This window comes from Pteronotus mesoamericanus, unplaced genomic scaffold (genome assembly GCF_021234165.1).
Source record: "Pteronotus mesoamericanus isolate MK-2021 breed Mesoamerican mustached bat unplaced genomic scaffold, CSHL_Meso_final scaffold_54, whole genome shotgun sequence".
Classification (NCBI taxonomy): domain Eukaryota; kingdom Metazoa; phylum Chordata; class Mammalia; order Chiroptera; family Mormoopidae; genus Pteronotus; species Pteronotus mesoamericanus.
The window spans coordinates 41,790,268-41,811,921 of record NW_026555321.1 but is presented as its reverse complement, the minus strand read 5'-3'; the positions used below and the strand labels follow the sequence as shown (position 1 = coordinate 41,811,921).

Below are 21,654 nucleotides of genomic sequence, written 5' to 3'. Positions count from 1 at the left end.
CTTTTCCAGCCTCAACAAACCATGGTGGAACTGTAGACCTTGGCTGGCCCAACAAGAGGGCACCCTGAACTAAAAATAGGCAGTTTACCATTTTCATTATTTTCACAGTCAAAACCTAGCCCAGATGCCACTCATTCCTGAGGCCATGTTGAGGGGGACCATCTCAGTCGGCTGCCCAGAATGGCAGTCACATTTCTGGGGATGCAACAGTTCTTCTATCCATACAGCAGAGGAGGGACTGTGCACTTTGGCTCAGGTGCCCAGAGGTCCCTGGGCAGGATGAAGGGGGGCCCGGCTGGCTTTTCTCCCCCTGCTCAGGGCTTCTCTCCAGGGCCCTGAACCAACAAAGGACAAGACTTATAATTGAAAGACACTCCTCTGATGACTGAAGGATATCTATGGCTAAGGCCACTCAACTCCTTCCTCCCCTTCTCCCAGGCACGGGCTTCCTACTAGATTGCCCTTCCCAACCTCCCTTGCAGTTGACTGGTGTGGTCACTGCACCAATTAACAGTGAGCACTGAGAAGATGCCGTCACTATGTGGCCCTGGGCAGTGGGTGTGCCTCATGCAAACACACTCCCTGCCAATGCCAGCCAAAGCCCCGGACATCGCAGCCCCTTGGCTTTGACTTGCCTTGGGAAAGACCCGACAAGGTGATGGAAGGAACGTGGGTCCCAGAGTCGGGTGCCCCACCAACCTGAAGACTGGAAAAAAAAAACAAACCAAAAAACAACCCACTGCTTTTTAAATCTCTTTGTCAGAGAGTTTAACTATGCCAAGAGGATGTTCTGGGCCTTGAAGACCTGGGATCACATGGGTCTATTTGTATGGGTGAGGCCAAACACAAGCCACAATAAAAAAAAGAGCAGACTGGTGCACTGGGGCCAATAGGATTTCTGATTCTTTTTCCTGCTCATGAACTACTCAATAATAACAAAGAACTGTCTGAGTTTAACAATTTTTACACATCACTATGTCAGGGCTAGTTAATGAAAACTTCATTCAGTAGGCCTTTTTATGTTAGTAATTTTTCAAGAGATGATACAATAGATCAGGAGTGGCAAATGGTGTTGGCATATGAGGTGAAAACTCAGTGTGTTGAGAAAGATTCTGAGGCCCTATCCGCCACAGGCAAGGCATGGGAAATGGAGACTCAGCAAGGAAGATCACTGCGCAGTTCGACAGTGTCTACCCTGGGCACGGCATGGGCGTGGTCTAGTTGGGACTTCTCTGCGACAGAACTCAGTAAGCATTCCAAAACCCCTGACCTGAGATTTCTGCCACAGACTCTTACACATTCTTTATGCATGCCTAACCTCAGACTTCAAATTTCCTACTTTGCCAGCTATTCCTTCCTTCTGTTTCCTCTCACTTGCTGCACAATTTTTGCCTGGAATAACTGGAACAAATTATTCCCTAAATATTTTATTTTGGTATAGAGTTTTTTGTGACTTTCAGCTTAAGGATACTACAGTGGTATACTGCTTGATAATTTATCCCAAACACCCTATTTTCTGGTTCAGCGGCAGTATCTTTTATTTAAAATGTGCATATGCATCATCATCCAGTAGACTTTCTTTACAATGTCACTTCTGAAAAAATTGTTATCACTTTTAAGAATTACTTTATATTTAGCAACAAAGCCACACTTGGACTAAAGGGAGATGGGTATATTAAAGAGCCTAGTACTCAGCAAGTCTCTTCCTACTTAGTATTACTGGGAAAGCCTTGAAAAGTTAGAATGAGGATTTTAACCTTGTTAGAAAGGTTAAAGAAAGAAGGAAGAAAAAAAAGACACCCCCAAATGGTCCAAGCAGTGCATTCTAAACTAGGTTTTTGACCTCAAAGCCACAGGTCCCTATACTCATTCTGTTACTACCACACAGTTGTCCTGGGTAACTAGCAGGACAAGGGCCCCAGCGTCTGCACATGGGGTAGAAAGGCCAGGAGCCCAGCCACTGGGAGATGTGGATAACCCAGCGTGAGCTCACGAGGTCTCAGCAAGGAGGGGTCTGTCCATGGCTCAGAGCTCGCAGCCACAACTGCTGTGCGAACATGTCCAGCTGAAATAATAAACACTGGCTGCGGACGCATGTCTTTGTCACCTTTTGACTCTGGCTCAGTCTGTCACATAGCAAGTCCACCTCACCTGAAACACAGCTCACAGCCCACCCTGGGCACGCGAGCGCAGCCCCCAGGGATGGCCTGGGGGAGAGCGGTGAGGGCAGGGGGAACCAGGCGGGAAAGACTCCTAAGTGCCTCCTCTCTACAGCAGCAGCAGTCGAAATGTGGCAGCAGTCCTGTCCTCCAGACCTCCCCTCGGGCCTGGGCCTGGGCCTGGGCCGCAGCCCCCACCTCCTGTGACCCCCAGAGCAAGCCTTTGAAGGTGGCCTTCAAGGTTAATCCCACTTTATAGGTAAGAACAAAGGCCCACTGAGGCACTTGCCGTAGGTGATAGAAAGGAAAGCCTGGATTTAAACCCAGTTCTCTCACTCACCCTCCCTACTTCTCTGAATAAACAATATGTCAAACCGGCTCTATGGGAGAGTCATGTGACTCTCATTTCACAGATGAGGAGACTGAATACCGGGAAGGAACCTACCTCCAGGCCCCATGGCCCGGGAGTAGTCATGCCTGGGAGGGGTGCCGAGGCAGAGACTCTGAACTTCGCTGCCCAGTCATTCCCACCACCCCTGAACTGCCAAGGCTCTGGGAGTAAATTGTGGTGGATGACACCATGGAGAGTGACAGCACAAAGCCTGGGGGATGCAAGCGGGAGTCAGGGCTGGACCATTTCAGTAACCTCTGTCTCACCACGACTCTCTCAGCTTCCGCCGCACCCGAGGAACAGGGGCGGGGGGGCGGGCGGCGAGGGGGCAGGGGGTCTAGCCCTGTGCCTCCATCTGGGACACCTGCCACGCAGGCCTCACTACTGGGCATGGGAAATCGGGAGACACAGCTCTGCCCAAGACAATTAACCTGTGTTTTCCCTGGAAAAGAGAAATTAGGAGACTCATAAGACTAAAAGTTAAATTAGGAAAGCTTCCTTTGTCCGATTCATCTGTTCTTCTTCCATCCAAGAAATAACTTCCTAACTGCCTACTGAGTTCCAGGCCCTGCACTGAGCACAAATTATGCTTTTAAGTAAGAAAATAAGTTAAATTGGCTTTAAAACACTCTGCACGGAGATGGCATTATTATTATGAAAACCGGCCTCCCCCACCCAAGGTAAAACACTGAAGATTTTTTAAGGAAAAAAAAGGTGGGGGGACCCTTTTGCCTTTTGTCTCTCTCCCTCATGCATAGGCCACGTTTCTGGAGGGGTTCTTTTCCCCCTCTTTTATAATTAAAAGCTAAAAAGTAACAAGGATGATGGATATGATAGGCATTCACCCTTCCACTGCAAGCCTGTAAAAGTTGAGCTTTGTTACAAAATCCCATCAAGGTGACTTCGTTGGTTTGAAAGGGGAGAGACCAGTTTGCATTCCCTACCCCATACCCCACCTTATGTTATAACTCAGACACGCCTGTTACAGAAATGGCAGCCTGCCCAAAGACTGTGAAGTCATAAAAGGAGCAAAACTCTCAATTTAAAGTCTTGAAAAGGAACCAAGCTGAAGGAAATGCCAAATAATTTATAACTGCTGGCTCTCGCCATTATCAACAGAGAATGGATGAAGTTGGAAGAAAGGAAATTCTCAAAGGACAGCTATGAGGGCATGATCCCCACTTTGCCTATGTTGACACTCTTTGGACAGTTCCTCCCTGTATCAGCTCAGCGGAGGGCTCGAACTTGTCCCCCCATATTCGGACCTGTACTCTCCACAATTACAGGAGGAGACCTCCAGATACACATGCACCCAACGTAACTGAGCTCCTGCAGCCTAGACATGGGACTCCTCCCTGTGGGTGGAATTCCACACCAATACCTACATGTAAAGAGTATGCGCACCGGGGAAGACCTGAACCCACTCAGACAAAGGGGAGCCCACTTGATGAAATAATTGGTAGTGTAACCCAGAGGTCAGGGACACTAAGTTAGTTAGTGAAGGGGCAGTGAGAGTTCAGGGGCTCTGCCTGGTGGTCAGAGAAGCCAGCTTCCCCCTCCAAGCACAGCCACTTACTGGCCCCGAGACTGGGTTGAGTCACTTCCCTGCTCTGCTCTCCGTCTGATCTGTGAGATTAGCCATAACTAGACTCACCTCATCAGACTGTTGAGAGATAATGTAAAGCAGGTAGCATTTTGCCTGATCACGGCTCCCCCGTATCAGTGGGGACTGTTATGACTACTATTATAGTATATGATATATACGTACGCACAAGCCTGGGGACCAACGGTGCCCCATTAGCACTGTGAACAATCCAGACTGCTCAGAGCCGAATACCCCAGAGCTCACCCTTCCAACACAGACAAGCATTCCATCTGCTAACAACCACAAGAACCAGCCCATCAGGGACCCGGGATTAAAGCTGATAGAATCAAGATGTTCTTTGCTCAGTGGACTGCTAAATGAACTGGCAGTCTGCTAAAATCTGCAGGCCACCCCAACTCCTCCAGCAGATTCCTGAGCAGTCTGCAGGGGCCAGGCCCGGCCACTGCTGACAGAAAATTAAATGCAAGGTCAATACATTCAATTTGAAACACAAAGTATTCAAGAAAGTTCCCTAACAAGATTTCTTTCTCTAATGAGGGGAGGGAGAGGTTTGGGTACTAAAGTGATCTTTAACCATGAAAGCAGTTCATTACTATAACTTAATGGTGTGTGTGTGGGGGGGGGGGGTTGGAGGGGACTGAAAACAACTTAAATGGCTCCCAATGAACAAATGCTTACATAAACTACACAACATTCAGGGAAGACAGTAACAGGCTGCTGTGAAAAGAATGAGAAAAATTTGTTTGTTCCAATAGGAACAGACAGGCTTCCATGATATATTAAGGGAACAGAACAATTTTTAGAAAACTATATATCACAGAATTCTCTTTTTGAAAAGGCATAACTCTGCATCTGAACGAAAAGATCTGGAAGCCTGCGCAACAGACCATGCTCACTGGCTCTCTCCGGGAAGAAGGCTTGGGTAATGGAGAAAGATGAGGGTTGTTGTTGTTTTTGTTGTTGTTGTTGTTGTTATTTCATGCTCCTGTGCTGTTTTAATTTTGTTTAACTTAACCTACATATATTACTTTTATAATAAATTTTGATACATGCCACCAAAAAGAAACACAGTACTGTATATGTTAAGGAACTCTTCATCTGAACAAAATGGCTCATCGGGCTCTACAGGCCTGATGGGGGAAGGATGACAGTTTTGATCAAACGATGAAAGCAATGTGTGTGGCGAGTTTACATTTGAGTAAAGTGGTGGTTGGGAGAATTACATAATTGGGTTCATACATGCATAGACAATCTCTCAGAGAGACAGAAACTGGTCACCGATACAGGGCACTTGCTCCTGGGTAAAGAAGCCGGGAACGGGCGTGGGGAGGAATGGGAGGGAGCCAGCCAGTCTCTCACCTTTTTACTCCGCATATGATTTTTACCATGTGCAATGCTACTATCAACAAACAAATACATGGCAGCTCTGCGGGTTTGCAAGGCTGGCCTCCTGGAGATCTCCTTTGCTCGGCTTTCACACTGTGACCAGCCGAGCACTTCCCATTCCTCAGTCGGATGCATGCGTCCTGGATAAGCATTCTTCTGTGCTATTTCAAACAGCTTGCCAGGACAGTGGAAGATGTTGAAGATGACATTGCAAGAAGATGGAGTCATCTCATTTTGAGCATGTTTTTCAAGCCAACCAACCAGGAAAAAAAAAAAGAAAACCTTCCTGTTCCCTTCATACCCCCTCCCCCAGCACCCTGGGAGTGCTCTTCCTATGACATGGAGGCCCAGCCTCTCGGTTACACATGACAAACTCTCATGGCTGCCTTATGAGGTACCACTGTTAGCCCCATTTTCCAGATTAAAAAACAGATTAAGTGGCTAAACTAAGGCCTAAATCACATAGCTCATAAGGAGTGAAGTTGGGATTGGAATTTAGGCCATCCAACTCCAGGACGTGCTGTGGAACATTCAGCCTGGAGACCAGGAGGGGGCTGCAAAGGAAGAGGCCCAAACACGGACATAATGGTATTACAAAGGCTTTCCAAACTGGCCAAAGCCAACCAGGAAATAAATGCTGAGGCTTACATCATCCTCCTAAAAGAGATTTATCACTGTGCCCCTGAACTCTGTCCCACGATAAACAGCCGTGACAGTAAGATAAACAGACAAGCACATAGCAGGTCAGCTGTGCTGCTAAAATGGGAACACACTCTAACATTCCTAAGGTACACTGTCCAAGTGCAGGGCCAGAAAGTGACACAGGCTAAATATCCATCACCCCAACCACAGCCGCCGCCGTTACTGCACAGACAGCCCAGTCGAATGTCTTCATTGCCAGTTCTCTGTCTAAAGAGTCCTGCCTGTGTTTGAGTCGGAAGCTGCTTGCTGGCTCAGCAGGAACACCAGCTCCAGCTAAACTTGGCTCTGAGGGGCACACTCTCAAACCTCGCCCTATCCTCCAGCCACTTGGGCCACTTACTAGGACTTTTTTCCCCCTTAAATCAACTCACTTTTTCTTTTTTAATTAAGATTCATTTTTTTCTACAAACACAGACAAGCATTCTATCTGCTAATGGCGACAAAAACCAGACCATCAGGGACCCAGGATTAAGGCCGGAAAGCTGGAATTATATATATTAAAAGCAACTAGTACATCAAATACACACACATGTGTGTGTGTGAAAATGCATAACTGTTACAATTTTAAAATGTAGGTCATATATCATCTCGAGTACCACATCTTAGAAAAGACTGCACTAGATGTTAGATGGTCTCCCAAAGTCTTGGGATTTCTGTGGTCAAATAAGCTGGGGAAAGGCGGAGTTGAACAATTTTAAACAGCTGCAGGAGCACTCAGAGCCTTTAAAATGCAAATATACATTGACAATCTCCAAGAGAGCCCTAGGGTGCCACACAGCATTTCCGAACTTTATTTCGGACCAAGGAACTTGTTTTAATGTTATCTCAAAGAACACTAATATTCTCCAGAAGGTACTTTGGATAATTCAACCTTAAATCACCCTTCTAAACACTTTCATAGGCTGGAGGATTACATTTTTTTTTTTAAGATTTTATTTATTTTTAGAGCGAAGGGAAAGGAGGGAGAGAGAGAGCGAAAGAAACATCAATGTGTGGTTGCCTCTCGCACACCCACTACTGGGGACCTGGCCCACAACCAGGCATGTGCCTTGACTGGGAATCAGACCAGCAACCCTTTGGTTCGCAGACCAGTGAGCTGCACCAGGCAGGGCTGAAGGATTACATTTTTTAAAACAAGCAGGTGTAGGGGTCAGAGAGATAGACCAAAGACACAAAATGAGGATGACAAGAATAAATTACTGAGGTTTGCTCTAACCTACAGCTGTTTCAGTGGCAGTGATTTAGACACTAAAATCTTGCCACTTGGAATCAACAAGTCTTGCAGATAAAGGACGATAAAAGCCGGCTCTCAAAACATTGTCCCTAATTAAGGGTGCTAAAGGGAAGCACACCCCTTAACCACGTGTTTATGAAATTCTGGTGATAACCAACTCACTTAAAGACCACACTAAGAAACATCTTATTGTTCCAGTGCAAACTATAATTCTTAAACACAGCAATGATTTAGAGGAATCCAGGCCAAAACCAGTCTCCTCCTTCCTGGGTTTGCTTTAGAGCTCCCAGTGACAAAATCTTCATCCCGAGACTACGCAGTGCCAAGTGGGAAGAATCAGAGATGGAAGCAGTAATTTGGACCACCACTTAAGATGGCAGAAGAGGAAGCTGTCCCGATGTGCGTAACTGGAATACCAAATGATATGGACAGGGGAAACCTCCAGAACCTCCACCCAGTTGACACTTGGCTCTTAACTTCCTATGAGGGGTTGAGGGAGAACTTAGTAAAAGTTAGTAAAAATGATTTTTATGATCACTGAAACACATCCAACTATCATTCCTAGTGCTACTTAAGGATAAAATACTCAGAAGCATAGCAATAACAGCAATGAACCACACAGTCTGAGTGCTGACTAAACTCACTCTCTAAACTTCCCTGTAGTACTGGATCCAATCTGAGATTTAGTTGCCTGTAATGTAAGTGTCCTAGGGCCAGGGCCACGCTCTGTCTTTAGCATCACTGTAATCCTAGGACTTAGTATGATGCCTGTCACGCAGTTGAAAGAAGGGGGGACAGGGGAGAGAGGAGAGTGACTGCCATATACTACCCAACCAATAACCATCACTCTCACCATCAATAGGTTACCCACCATCAACAACCTACCAATCAACAGTCAACCAGCCAACCTAACCAGACAACCACTAATCAACAAACCTACCAAACAAGCACCTACCGCTCAACCAACTATCAAACCCAGTTGGACTGATCCTTGGCCACACTCTCCCCCCAAAGTACACTCTCGCCATCCCCTCTCCCCCTTAATCCTGGCTGGTCACCTCGAAAGTGATCCCCGCCCAGCAGTCACCGATGAATGTCAGGCCCCCTTTACTGACCACACCGTCTAAGCCCACATGACAAAAGTCTCCCCAAATCTTCCCGCTGCTGGGGCCACCCCATGTCCCCCGGGCACAGCACCTTTTCAGTACCAAACAATTTAAAAGCTGGTTAGGGCAGATAGGGGGATTGGTCCCAAAACATAAGAAAATAAAAAGAAACTGAAGTTAATAAATGTTTTATTAAATGTCTGAATTTAAAATTTTATCTTTTCTACTAATTGCTAAATTTAGTATTCACAAAAACTATATTTCATTTGAAAAATAGTTACAGGTTGGTTTTTTCACATCAAGAATTCCCAACTGTGCATTATGACTGCTGAGAAATAAATCAGTTATAAAATAAAGTAGTCACGGCCAAATAATAAAACAAAGCACAAATATAACTAAAAGCAAAACTGTTTCTTTAAAAGAAACTTTCAAATTCTTTTACAGCAATACAAACACACACTTTTTTTTTTTTTTAATGTGAGAGATGGGTGTGTTTTATTGTATTTGATATGATAGGTTCAGGGCCTAAGGTCTTAAAACATTTCAGCATTCTGGACAGAGTCCAGCTCCGCGGGGTCACCATGCCCCTCACAGCTGCTCTCTGCCTCTCTCCCCACCCTGCCCTGCCCGCCACCATGCTCCTGCTGCTGGTAGAAAGTCCGGATGGATGAGCCTCCAGATCTTTGCACAAGCTGCTCCCTCTACTCAGATGGCCCTCCTCTCCACCTTTCACTCTCTGGCTCTTTCTTAGCCATCATTCAAGATTCAGCCTCTTCCCTTTCCGTTTGGCATCATGCTTTGTGGTATCTCACAAAGTAGATACAGTGGAACTTCCCACATGATCAACTCTGAAGCAAAATGTCCAGGATATATAGCAACACAAGCCACTATCTTCAATTGCCCCACATCTTCCTATGACTGATGGTCTAAGTCAGGGGCTCTTGAAAAGGAAGGTATGTGTGTGGAGGGGGGTGGCATCTATAAATATGAATAAGAAGAAAGTTAAAATCTTTTTTTTTTAAGAAAACAAAATTTATTCATAACTAAAAAAAAAAAAAAATGACAAACAAACCACTAAGCAATGGGGTAAGAGATTAAATGTAAACTGTAAGCTCCACCCCAGCCCTATCCCCCCAAGGCTGCATGGTCGAATGGAACCTCTGGAGAGAACACCTGGACCACAGAGGGCCTGTCAGCGATGCCTCGGGTCTGTATTCCTGTTGCGTCTTCAGCCATCTCTCCCTTACCCTTGGGTGGACCCTGAACAAAACATCAGTCCATGCCGACTGGCTGTCCCTCTAATCCTGGCCACTGAGTACCCCCGTAGCAGCCTGGGCCTCCTTGTATGTTTCATACTCAGCTAAAGTATACCCCTTCGGGTATCCTGTGTGCCTATCCAGGGTGAGGTGGATGTTTTTTATTTGCCCATACTCTGCAAATTTGTCATGAATGCCTTCTTGGGTGGCTTCTTCATGGACTCCAGTGGCAAGGAAAATCCAAATCCAGCTTCAACACAGCGTTAGGGTCCAGGTTCATCTCCATGCTGCTCCGCGCTGCATATCCCTCACACATCTGTCCTCGGGGCCCGTCGGGGCCAAAGCCGTGAACCTTCCATTTCTTCACTTTTTCTTTCAGTTTGTGGTCCCCACTCTCATCCATGGCAAAATCTTTGCCTCTGGCCTTGTGAAATCCAGCACATCTGCCACCTTGCCTTGGTTGTCAAAAAAAGTTAAATCTTTGCTTTTAGTAACCCCTAACTAAAATGTAGCATATCTTTCCATGATGAATGTAAACCATAAAACACAGGTGTATTATTAGCAAGACCTGTGAGATTTTGTCCCCAAAGAAATCAGATCTTTTCCCATCACGTTACAGTGTTGGTCATACATCACTACATCAAAATTACAACAGTATTAGACTTGCTACTAGATCTTGTCATCAAACGTTTTAATACTAATGTGCATTTATTACTATATCCAAAAAAAGTATTCCTAAAAATTGTATTTCAATATAATACCATATGTATTATTGGACCTTGGTTTAAGCTGATAGAAAGAGGGGAAGTCATCTTGATATGGGCAGTTGGAATGTCAAATTATGTGAAGAGGGGAAATCCATTTGACAAGAAAAGAATGCAGCCTTCAGAGAGCCAAAATGGTCCAAATCACGCCAAGTAAAGAACTCTAGCTCCAATTCATGACTTTTAGAACCAAGAAGTGTAAATACTTCAGTGATGGGCTGGTTTTGTTAAATGGACCACAGATTAGTGGCACTGTCCTTGATGGGGCAAGCCTCAGTCACCTTTCATGGGGATCCTGGGAAGTCACTGCAAATGGGTCCCCCACATCCCGCAATCGGGCCCACCCATCACCACCACCCAAGTTATCCTCTCTGGCCATAAATGCAATCATTTTTCTTACTCCCAACTTGAACACCTTCTATTTTTCCCTTTGGTCTACACCAGGGGTTGGTAAACTTTTTCTGTAAAGGCCCAGATAGTGAATATTTTGGATTTTGCAGGCCATACAGTCTCTGTAGCAACTATTCAAATATACCACCATAGTGAGAAAGTGGCCACAGACACTATGCAAATGAATGGGTACGGCCTGTGTTCCAATAAAGCTTTATTTACAAAAATAGGGCTGGCTTTGACCCACAGGCCATAGTTTGTAGTATAGCACCACTGTCTAATAGCACCACTGTTCAACAGAACTTTCTGTGGATGACTGAAATGTTTTATATGTACACTGCCCAATACAGTAGCCACAAGCCACACATGGCAACTGAGTGTTCCAAATGCGGTTAATGTGACTGAGGTACTAAATTATAAATTTTACTTAATTTTAATTAATTTAAACTTAACTAGCCACATGTGGCCAGTGGAGAGCACAGTCAAATTGAAGCTCTTTGACATCCCCCTTTTGAGGTTCTACACAACCCAGTCAACAGCACAACAGAGGATCCCAACCTCACCCAGGGCTAAGCACCGAGGCCAGTCAGCGGGTGGTCCCAGGCGCTCTCACATTCCTGCACCTCCCACTCCCGGCCCTTCTTTGCCCTAGCAGCTCGCAGCCCAGAACATCCTTTGTCTCCTGGATCTGCCCCTTTAAACTGCACTGTTCATCCCCCCACCTTTGCTACAGCCTTCCCTGACACCCCGGATAAAACGTGCTGCTCTTCACGCCTCTCTGAGAGGCATTATAAGGAACCTTGTCCTACAAAACGTGCCACAGCGACTCGTGTACACATTCTGTCTTTTTTTCCTTCACTCTAAGACATTTGAAAGAAAAGGTTATGTCCCTAGCACAGGGCTTTTAAATTAATAAGAATGCATTCAATTTGTAAAATGTACATACTTTAATTGTAGCTTAATACCTAATACAAGCTGTCTAAAACTTATTTTTTTAAATGGCCAAAGACTAGATTAAGGCAGAAAGTCTAAAGCCCAGATGGATTTCAGGTCTACAGTACAAAGGGATACAGCCACTTGGGTTAACATCCCATCCCATCACCATAAGAGATCCCCCGCCCGAAGCCTTAGTGTTCCCTCTGATTGTAAAATCAGTTGAAAATGTCTACACCTGGCAGGAATGGACGAGCACTTAGCATAGTGCCAAGAGATATAAATGGCAGCTTCCTGGTCAATACAAGTGCCCCATGAACACAGGGAGTAGAGGAGGCATTCACATTAGACTTGGCAGGGGCGGAAGTGCAGAAACACCAGAGTGACCGTGGGGTCCAGCACCAGCCTTTCGTATGGTCTCCTTCGGGGCAGGTGGGCAAGACCTTGACACAACAGCTGTCCTCGCCATCCTCTGCCCACACCGGTCACACCAGCACTGAAGTCACTTGAAGGAGGGGTCAGTGCTCACCAAGGGCATCCGCCAGCCTGAGAGCTATAATGCTGTGGGCTACTGCTCTGACTGCTCAGATGACAACGTGCCACTCCCGTAAATGTCAAGGCCACCGCACACAAAACCAGTCAATACACTGCAGTTTCTCCAGCTTCTGGGGATTCTCTTAACAGATAAGAAAATCTGGCCATTTGTTATCCCAGTTCTTCTGACCCAAGGCGATGTTTCCCCTCTTACTCATCTGTCTTATTCACCAGGCTGGGTGCCAAGTGACTGAGCCATTGTTAGCAATCAAATCCACCCTCAGAGGCAGAGAGGGAGGGAGACGAGCCACCCTGGAGGGAGCTCAATAGTGGGCTGCGGCCATTTTGAAATCTAACGAGGTTTGAAGAATGGCTTTGACCTGTGGCAGCCCAGTTGGAATTTCTTAATTGAAGGAATCCCAGTCACCTCATATGTTGATACTGATATACAAGGGGAGGACCCCCAAAAACCAGAATTTATTTATAAAAAATTGTGTATTTATTCTTATATGTTTAAACTTTAGTCGCCTTCAAAGTACTCTCCATTTGATGCAATACACCAATCGAGACTTTTTTTCCATTGATCAAAACAGTTTCTGAACTAGTTGATTTTGATGTCTTTTAGTGTTTCTGCCATTTTTTGTTTCACCTCTTCTACATTGGCAAAATGTTTCCCTTTGAGAGCTTTTTTCATCTGGGAAACAAACAAAAACAACATTGCTCAGGGCGAAATCAGGTGAATAGGGAGGGCGGGACACAGGGGTCTTCCAGTTTTTTGGTCACAAACTGCTGAACAGAGCATGGTGTGGCCAGGTGCACTCATAAATCGCCCATCATATATCACCCATCATGAAATGGGCAAACGCACTGAAAAGTCTTCAAAAAAATTCACTGAAGCCAAATGCAGCCTCTCACAACACCACCAGCTGCTGCACTGATACAGATGAGTTCCCAAAACACCCACCTGGCAGGGGAAGCCTGTACTGCAAGGGGTCCGCCCTACAAAAGATAATTCCGGTTCTTTGGAGGGGTCGCTCTTCATATATGAAGTGTTTTTTCCTGATCGTTATCCATTTTCCCTAGATATAAAACACCCTATTACAATCAATTCTAATTGTATTCAAAGTGTGAGTAAAATAAAGTGGGTCTTTCCTCATGGCCCCATCCTTATAGGTCAGTCAGGGTTGTTCTACTGTTCATGCTGACTGTGACCTTGGGCCCACCTCAGGCTTTGCTTGTCCAACATTCTTCTCAAGCCTCAATGCTTCTATGGCTCACAGAAATCACTTGAGCCTCAACCCTGGCTACACACTGGAACCATCTGGAAAGTATTTTTTTTTTTAAATAAAAAATTTTAAAAAGCACTGCCCCTTCCCAAAAGAAAACAAAAATGAGCATTTCTTGGGGGTCAGGCCAGGGTGTCAGTAATTTTTAAAGCTTTCCGGTTTGTTCTAAGAAGCAGCCATGGAGCCAGGGTTCAGAACCACTGTTGGCAACCAGACCTCACAAGAATCTGATCACACCAAAATCGTCACGCAAGAGGACAACCCTTCCTCCAACTGCAAACATGCCTGAGGCAAACCCCAAGAGAGGTGAACAAGGGAAAGAAAAGCAAGTGTACCCAGGAACTCCCTGAGCCCTAGGCTCTTAGGTCAAGCCTCCTTTCTCACACAGACGGGATGGACCACTTTTCTCGAAGGAATGAAACCACATTCTAAGACAAAGTTGCTGCTGCTATTCCCTTGGAATAAACGTGCTGCAGTGGTAAGCAGTGGGCCAGAAGGGTCCTCCTGAACACTGTGTTTTAGTTTTTCTTTTTTAAAGAACACCCATTCATAATAAATCTTACAGAGGGTTAGAAGCTACTGCAGACGCAAGGGGCAAGTCACTTCTCGGAGCAGCCTTGTCCTTGGTTTCTGGCCTCTCCCATGAAAGACCCATTTCACAAAGGGGTCAGAGAGATGAATGGTCAGGCATATTCAAAACCAAAGGCGAGCTTTGGTCAGTGTGGCTCAGTTGGTTGGAGTGTCGTCCCGTAAACCAAAAGTCCAGGTTCAATAATCTGCAATCTGTCTGGGTTGCAGAGTCGGTTCCCCGGTCAGGGCATGTGTGAGAAGCAACCAACCCAAGTTTCTCTCACATCGATGTTTCTCTCCCCCTCTCTCTCCGTCCTTCCCCTCTAGGGATGTCCTCAAGTGAAGACATCTTTTTTTAAAAAAGCAGAGGTGTGATCAACTCTTTTGATGACTTCCTCCAAATGCCCAGTTGGTATCAGTCACTCACAGAGTAACAACTCATGTATCCAAGCACCCTGGCTGCAGTATTTCGCAGCAATAGGCACAAATATTATCCCATTTTACAGGTGCCAAAACAGAGGCTTCACAGGGTCAAGCTATTTGCCAAGGGCCACTGCACAGGTGAGCGGTGGGGCCCCAGGGGGATGATGAGGAAGCAAGGTGGGCTGGGGAGAATCTGTCTTAACCTCCCCATTTCGTGAGCCAACCTGGCGGCTCAAGGTCAATGCTTCCAAATTTTAATTTGATGAGAAAACCAAGTGAGATGGAGGTCAGACCTTCTGCAGCCAAGCACTGAGCCTCTCACCTGCTCGCCTTGGAGTTTTCACACCTGGTAAAGCTTGCAGGCCATTAGCACTCCAGCCAGGCCAAAGGATCTTGGGTAATTGCTTAAGTAGAACCTCTACCAGGCCAGAGAAACCTGAGCTACAAAACCCAGCCCAGGACCAGAAACCCCAGCTCTGGAACCCATTTTTTTCCAGAATGTTTTATGGGAGATTTCAAATAAAATTATATGGCTACAGTTACCACATTCAACACTTGAGTAAAGTCAGGACCCCTTCTAGTCTGACAGCCCACTCATGTACAACAAATTACCCTTTAAAAAAAAAAAAAACTGTAAAGCTCAATCTATTTCTTCCAACTCACAAGGCAGAGAGGGTTTTGTGAGGCCTAAATCCAGAGGACTTTCCTTCCCTCGGCACAAGGGGCCTCCCACAGCAGAGGGCCTGACGAGTCCGAGGGTGGGAGCCCAGCAGGTACCTAGTATGCATTTTCTAAAACTACTCTGAGCAGCCTAATGAACAATTTCCACATCAGCCTCCCTTCCTCCCCAATTTAAGGGCCCCACTCAGAACAGCGAAACAGTCCTGACACCCCCTCTGCAGCTCCTGGAGTGTACACGGAGGACAAGCCAATTTTTCCAAGGCATTGGGCCAACAGTGTAATCACATGCCGCATTAGAAGCTTCTGATTGTTCATCAGAACGCAGAAACCTGGCTGGGGGTTGCGCACAGGCGGGAGGCTCCATCAGGCTTCCTGTTGTAATAAATTCCTCCACACCCCACCTGTGAAACTCCATTTCCATTTATTACCAAAACTGGAGCCCTGGCTTTCTAGCTTTTTCCTGAGGCCTGGAAGCTGGCTCTTCCAGCTGATGACATCACTGACAGGCTTCTGACTATGGCTCCAGAGAGGTTTAACTTTTCACTAATACCTAGGCAAGAGCACATTCCACAAGGGTGAGGTCATGTTTAGCTAATTACTAATCTGACCCCTACCCCCAGCACCCAAAGCCACAGCATCATGAGATACCACTGCAGTTCTCCTGGGGCACTCCTGAAGCTGCAAATACCACTCGCAGCGAACACGAAAACCTGGGCCTCTCTGAGCAGCCAGGGGGATCTAGGGCTGCCAGATTTTGCAAATAAAATACAGAACATCCAATTAAATATGAGTTTAGATAAACAATGAATGTTTAGTGTAAATATGTCCCACTCAATGACTTGTAACATAAGAGAATTGCCTGCTACATTTGGAACATACTTACTCTAAAAAGTTAAATTTGAATTTCGGATAACCAACGAATTAACTTTTTAGTATCAGTGTGTGCAAATGGCAAACACCATTTGAACCACAAGCTAGCACGTAGCATCCTTAATAGCTGGACAAATTGCCCTGACTTACCTCTTGGTGTGATGCAGTTGGAAGCGCTCCTGACCTTCAGAAGTAAATTTGCCAAAAATGTTTAATTTGAATTTAATCATGAGCAAAGAGACAAATCTATTATAGTGTATGGAACATTCTACACCTCGCTACTCAAGTGTAGTCATAGCATTGGCATTCTCTGGAATCCTGTTAGAAGCTCATTCTCAGGCTCCATAGGCCTTCAGAATCAGAAAGTGCATTTTACCAAAACCATTAAATGGAAACTTACAGGAAAGTTATATGGGAGTGTCTACACTATTCTTTCATGCCATCTGTAGGATTAAAGGTTTTCAGTGAATTTGGGAAGGGGAAAAATACATTATTGCTAAAATTAAAATTTTTTAAATAAGTCAAGCATTGGGCCCTGGCCGGGTGGCTCAGTTGGTTGGAGCATCTTCCTGTACACCAAGAGGTTTGTGAGTTCAGTTCCCAGTCAAGGAACATACCTAGGTTGTAGATTTGATTCCTGGTCAGGGGATATACAGGAGGCAACCAATCCATCTTTCTCTCTCAACATCAGTGTTTTTCTGTTTCTCCCTCCCTCTCCCTTCCCTTTCCTCTCTCTCTCTAAAATCATTAAACATATTCTCAAGTGAGGGTTAAAAAAATAATAAATAAGTCAAACATAAGAAAATAAATGTAAGAAAAAAGTTCATTACAATTCTGGCTCTTGAGCATTTATGTTAATTAGCATGTATTAATTTTCTTGGCAATGCAAAAAAGAATACACTTTCTTCCAGAAACCAACTTTTCTCCCAGGTATGAAAGCATTTAAGAAAAGTAGCAACTACTGAGGTTTAGGGAAGCAGAGAAAATCTCCCATTTCATCTCCACATCTAGAGACTGGCTTTCCAGGAAAAAGCTTACCAGGCAAAGGAAAAATAAATCTGAAAACTCTCCAGCTTTATTTTCAAATTCAACCCCTATACATTCCATCATTGGCCATAAAAAGGAATGAAGTATGGATACAACATGGATGAACTTGATAACATTCTGCTAAGTGAAAAAAGTCAGTCACAACAGACCACATGTCTGATTCTACTATATGAATGTCCAGAAGCAGCAAATCCATAGAGACAGAAATAAATTAGTGGTTGCCAGGGCCTGGGAGAGAGGGGTGGGGAGAATGGGGAGAAACCCAGTACAACAGGGTTTCTTTGTGGGGGATAAAAATGTTCTAAAATTACACAGTGGTGATAGTTCTACTCTGTGAACATACTAAAAAGTGTACAGTTTAAAGAGGTGAATTTTACAGTGTGTGAATTATATCTCAGTAAAACTGGGCTTTTTTAAAGAAAATCCTATATATTCCTCCAGGCTATGAGGTCCGTCTTGTCCTTCCTAGCAGAAGGCAGTCACAGGCAGGATTAAGACAAGCCAAATCTCCAGGAGGCCTGAGTTCTAGTCCAGCCACCATTATGCCCTGTGTAACCCTGAGCACATCCTGACCCTCTCTTAGCTTTTATCTTCCAGACTATAAACTCAGGGCTGGATCAGAAAGCAGTTCACGTTTCTCCAAAACATTCTATGAGGACCAACTACAAGCCTTTTACCACTATTTTAAAATAGCAGAATTATTGAACTTCCATTAACTTAATGATAAAACTTCATTTGGTTCATCCAAGATCAAGATTCAGGTTCACAAAATTTTGTGATCCTTTAGTGATCTTAGGGTTTGATAACATAGCACCTCTACCCCTACTTAACATTCTCATTCCATTAAAAAGACATAAAGATGGGGAAGGTCATTTTAAACACTGAGCAAGGATTTTTAGAGACATTATCTCCAAACCCACTTTCAGGATTTTCTTTGAGCATGCAATATTAGGGTCCCCCAGTTCAATCCCCAGTGTTAATGCCATAGGAGAGGCCAGCCAATGACCTATGAATCTGGTAACTAGGATTATTTCACACCTAGTAAAGCTCCGGATGGCAAAGGGACACATCCCTTTCACCCACAAACTTATTTGTCATCTTTTGGGCAGCAGAAGCCAGACACTGCAGCCACAGTGGACAAAACTCTCTTCAGAGCCAAAGGCAACATGCTGGAAGCAATCAGTGCTGATTAGTGTTTGGGGAAATCCTTGGCCTAAGTGCACTCTTTGACTCAGTTTTTCCAGTCGAAGCCATCACGAGTCATGCAGTCTTGGACCTGGAAGGAAGAAATTCCCATTCATACCTCTAGGATAGTGCCATCTTTTCTGCAGGAAGAAGCAGAGAGGAGAGCTCAAGTGGTCCCAAGTGCTAATCCTGGGCCTTGCTTCCAGGCAGGAAGCAGGCGTCAACGTAGCTGGGCTGGAACTTTACCCAATATTTTCCTAGCTTGGAAGAGAGGCCCTAGGTACTCTTTATTATAAACAGCGTGGACTTAGCTGTTGATAATAAATAGGATAAGGAGAAAAATCCATTTGTCCCTTCTGAACCATCAGTCTACATCACTTCTCCAAGAACAAGCTCCCCAGATATGTCTGTAAAAACCCAGCCTCAGCCTCCACAGCTGAATGGATTGGGGTGGAACCACCAAGGGGAGCTGAATCACTTTCTCCTTTGAGGTCCCAGCATAAGGCTGGACTAAGTAAACTGTAAACAGCCAGGAGCCACAGGGCAGCCATGCTGTGTAGCCAAGCCCATCTGTGTACAGAGAGAAGGGAATAAGACAGACACCAGGGAAACAAAGAGAAACCAGAGGCCAGATCCCTGCCTTTCTGTTTCCTGGTCCCGTCTTCCTGAGACCCCTATAGGACTGCCCTAGGTCTGTGAACCCGTGATAAGGATCATTGGTTAGGTTCTTTGTAGGGATCACTGGTTGTTTCCGAGGCCCACCTGGTACGGTGGGGGAGGGATGCTTGAGACAGGCCACCCATAAGCACAGTGGTTGGTTGCGAGCTGGGTACATACTTCGAGGGGGCCTAATCAGCGACTGGACCTTGTATGGGAACAACCGGAAACAATGCTGTGCTTGCCACTCTCAGTCTCTTTCCTCTGGCTGGGCTTGCTCTGGGAGTCATACAGCAGCCTTTCTGTCACTGTGTGGACCTCAAGGGGACACAGTAGAAATGAGGAGAAAGATCAAACCTGATGACCCATTTGAGCCTCAGGACCCAGCCCCACTTGGGGCTAGCTGTACTATGGGACTTCTCAGTTACCGGGCCAGTGGTCCCTTTTTTTGTCTTGAAGTATTTTAAATGGGTTTCTACCACTTGCCACCAAAAAAAAATTCTTGATAAAACTATCCTTACAAAAAACAATTTTTTCATTAAGTTAGCTCAGGTAAGTTCCTCTGGCTCGTACTAAAAAGAACAATACCTAATATATTATCGAAATGATTTATCCATTCCACATAGCTAGAGTTTAAGACATATTTTTCTCAAAATTACCCAACATTGCAAGCAAAAGTCCACGAGATTCCCCAGACCCTACCCAGTCCCATCAGAACTGAAGAGAAGTCTTACAGCCTTGGACAAGAGTAGGACATGGTCTTACCCTCGGTTCCCTGAGATTAATTCCCTCACAGCACCATGCTGCTGCCATAAACAGTCCCAGCACAAAATTGCCAACTGGGAAGAATCTGAGAACTGCTCTGCGGTCTGAGATGAAAGGGGATAAATCTATAGACAATGCAGCTCTCAAAAGGTGAACGAACAACAAAAACTAATCAAACAGAGCAAAGGCAAATCTGAGGTTTGCCCAGCGTGAATGAGGAGACCTAGTTCACTACAGCTGGTTTCCAGGCCAATATGGAAAACCAGACTGGTATGAATCAGGAATTGTTTGGGATTTTAGAAGATTTGTTCAGCCTAGGTTGCAGAAAACCCACGCAAACCAAACACAGGCGGCTTTGCCAAAAATGCAAAATTGGCCTCCACCTAAGACAGTCCCTTGAAGGGCAAGGGGAAGAATGGGGTCAATTGGGAAACTGAAGAAATGAAATGGTTTGCCAAACTAGCCACAGGAAGAATCTCAAGAATGCTAAAATCTCTAACCTCTCTAATGAGCCTCAGAACTCTCTAAAAAGTAAGCAATGAAGAAACTCCAGGCAACCCAGCTGGATGTGCCCCGCACAGGGGCCGCTTAACTAACAGCAAAGTTGTAAGGCTGGGACCACCCAGCCAGCCACAGTCAAGATAGGCTGCAAGCTCTTAGGGGGAATCCACAAAGACAAGTCAAACAATGATTTGTGAGGTAGGTTTGAAAAGCACGGCCCAGATGACCCTGCACAATCACACAACGGCTTTAATCTCAACTTGCTAAATCAAGGGTCTGCAGATTCCAAGGCTATAGTTAAAGCTGTTTAGCTCAAGGCACATATTTAAGGCAGGTATGTCTGTTTTCCAGTGACCTAAGATACCAAAGCCATGGGGGTGGATAAGTTACCTATCATTTGGAACGTAAGGAATGAAGAGGTTGGCTTAGAGTTCATGGGCCTGCCCCACTGGTAGTATGAGTTGTGGGAGAGGGTTCTTCAAGAAAAGCAAGGAGGCCCTGACTGGTATGGCTCAGTGGACTGGGCGTCGTCACAAGTTCAATTCCCAGGCAGGGCACATGCCTGGGTTGTGAGAGGCCACCAATCAATGTCTCTTTCTCTCTTTCTCCCTCCCTGTGCCTCTCGCTAAAAATAAATAAAATCTTTTTTAAAAAAATAAGGAAGAAAGGAGTCCTCCCAGCCCAGCCCCAATCCCCTGAGACCTGCCACATCCTAGCCTGACAACTATCCTTTGGATCAGAGACTAATCAGGCAGGCCAGGGGCACTCTGCTGCCTCAGATGGATGCACGCCTGACAACTCATCTTTGGAAATCCCTGCCAACATGTCTTCTTGTTTTATAAATGAGAATAATCCTATGGCCTTTCTTCACTGTAATATAAGTAAAATGATTCTAAATCAAGTTAAACCCTTCTGTCACCACACAGAGCTCTGTGCTCCAGAGTTCCTCCAGACCTGGCGCCAGGCTCTGTAGCTGGGCGACCTTAAATGGAGCCATGGTTTTCTCCTCTGTAAAATGGGGATTAACACCATTCCTCAGACTTCGTGTGAGGATTAACTAAGACGAGGCATGAAAAACTGCCTGGTACATGGTAGGAACCACATCACTATGCATGGTTAGCACTCAAATAATGTTCTAATTAAGTTTCTATAACAATCAAACTTTAAAACAAGAACAAGTATGTGTCAGTTCTGTGATCTTGAAAAAA

At 45.3% G+C, this 21,654-nt stretch overlaps 1 protein-coding gene and 1 pseudogene across 6 annotated transcripts in view; both read right to left on the bottom strand.

The window, feature by feature from the left end:
• The window catches only part of FLNB (filamin B), a 139,181-nt gene that overhangs the window by 92,443 nt on the left and 25,084 nt on the right, over positions 1 to 21,654 (bottom strand). The gene's annotated exons all lie outside the window — the stretch shown is intronic.
• Positions 9,732 to 10,473, bottom strand: LOC129088467 (RNA-binding protein 8A-like; annotated as a pseudogene).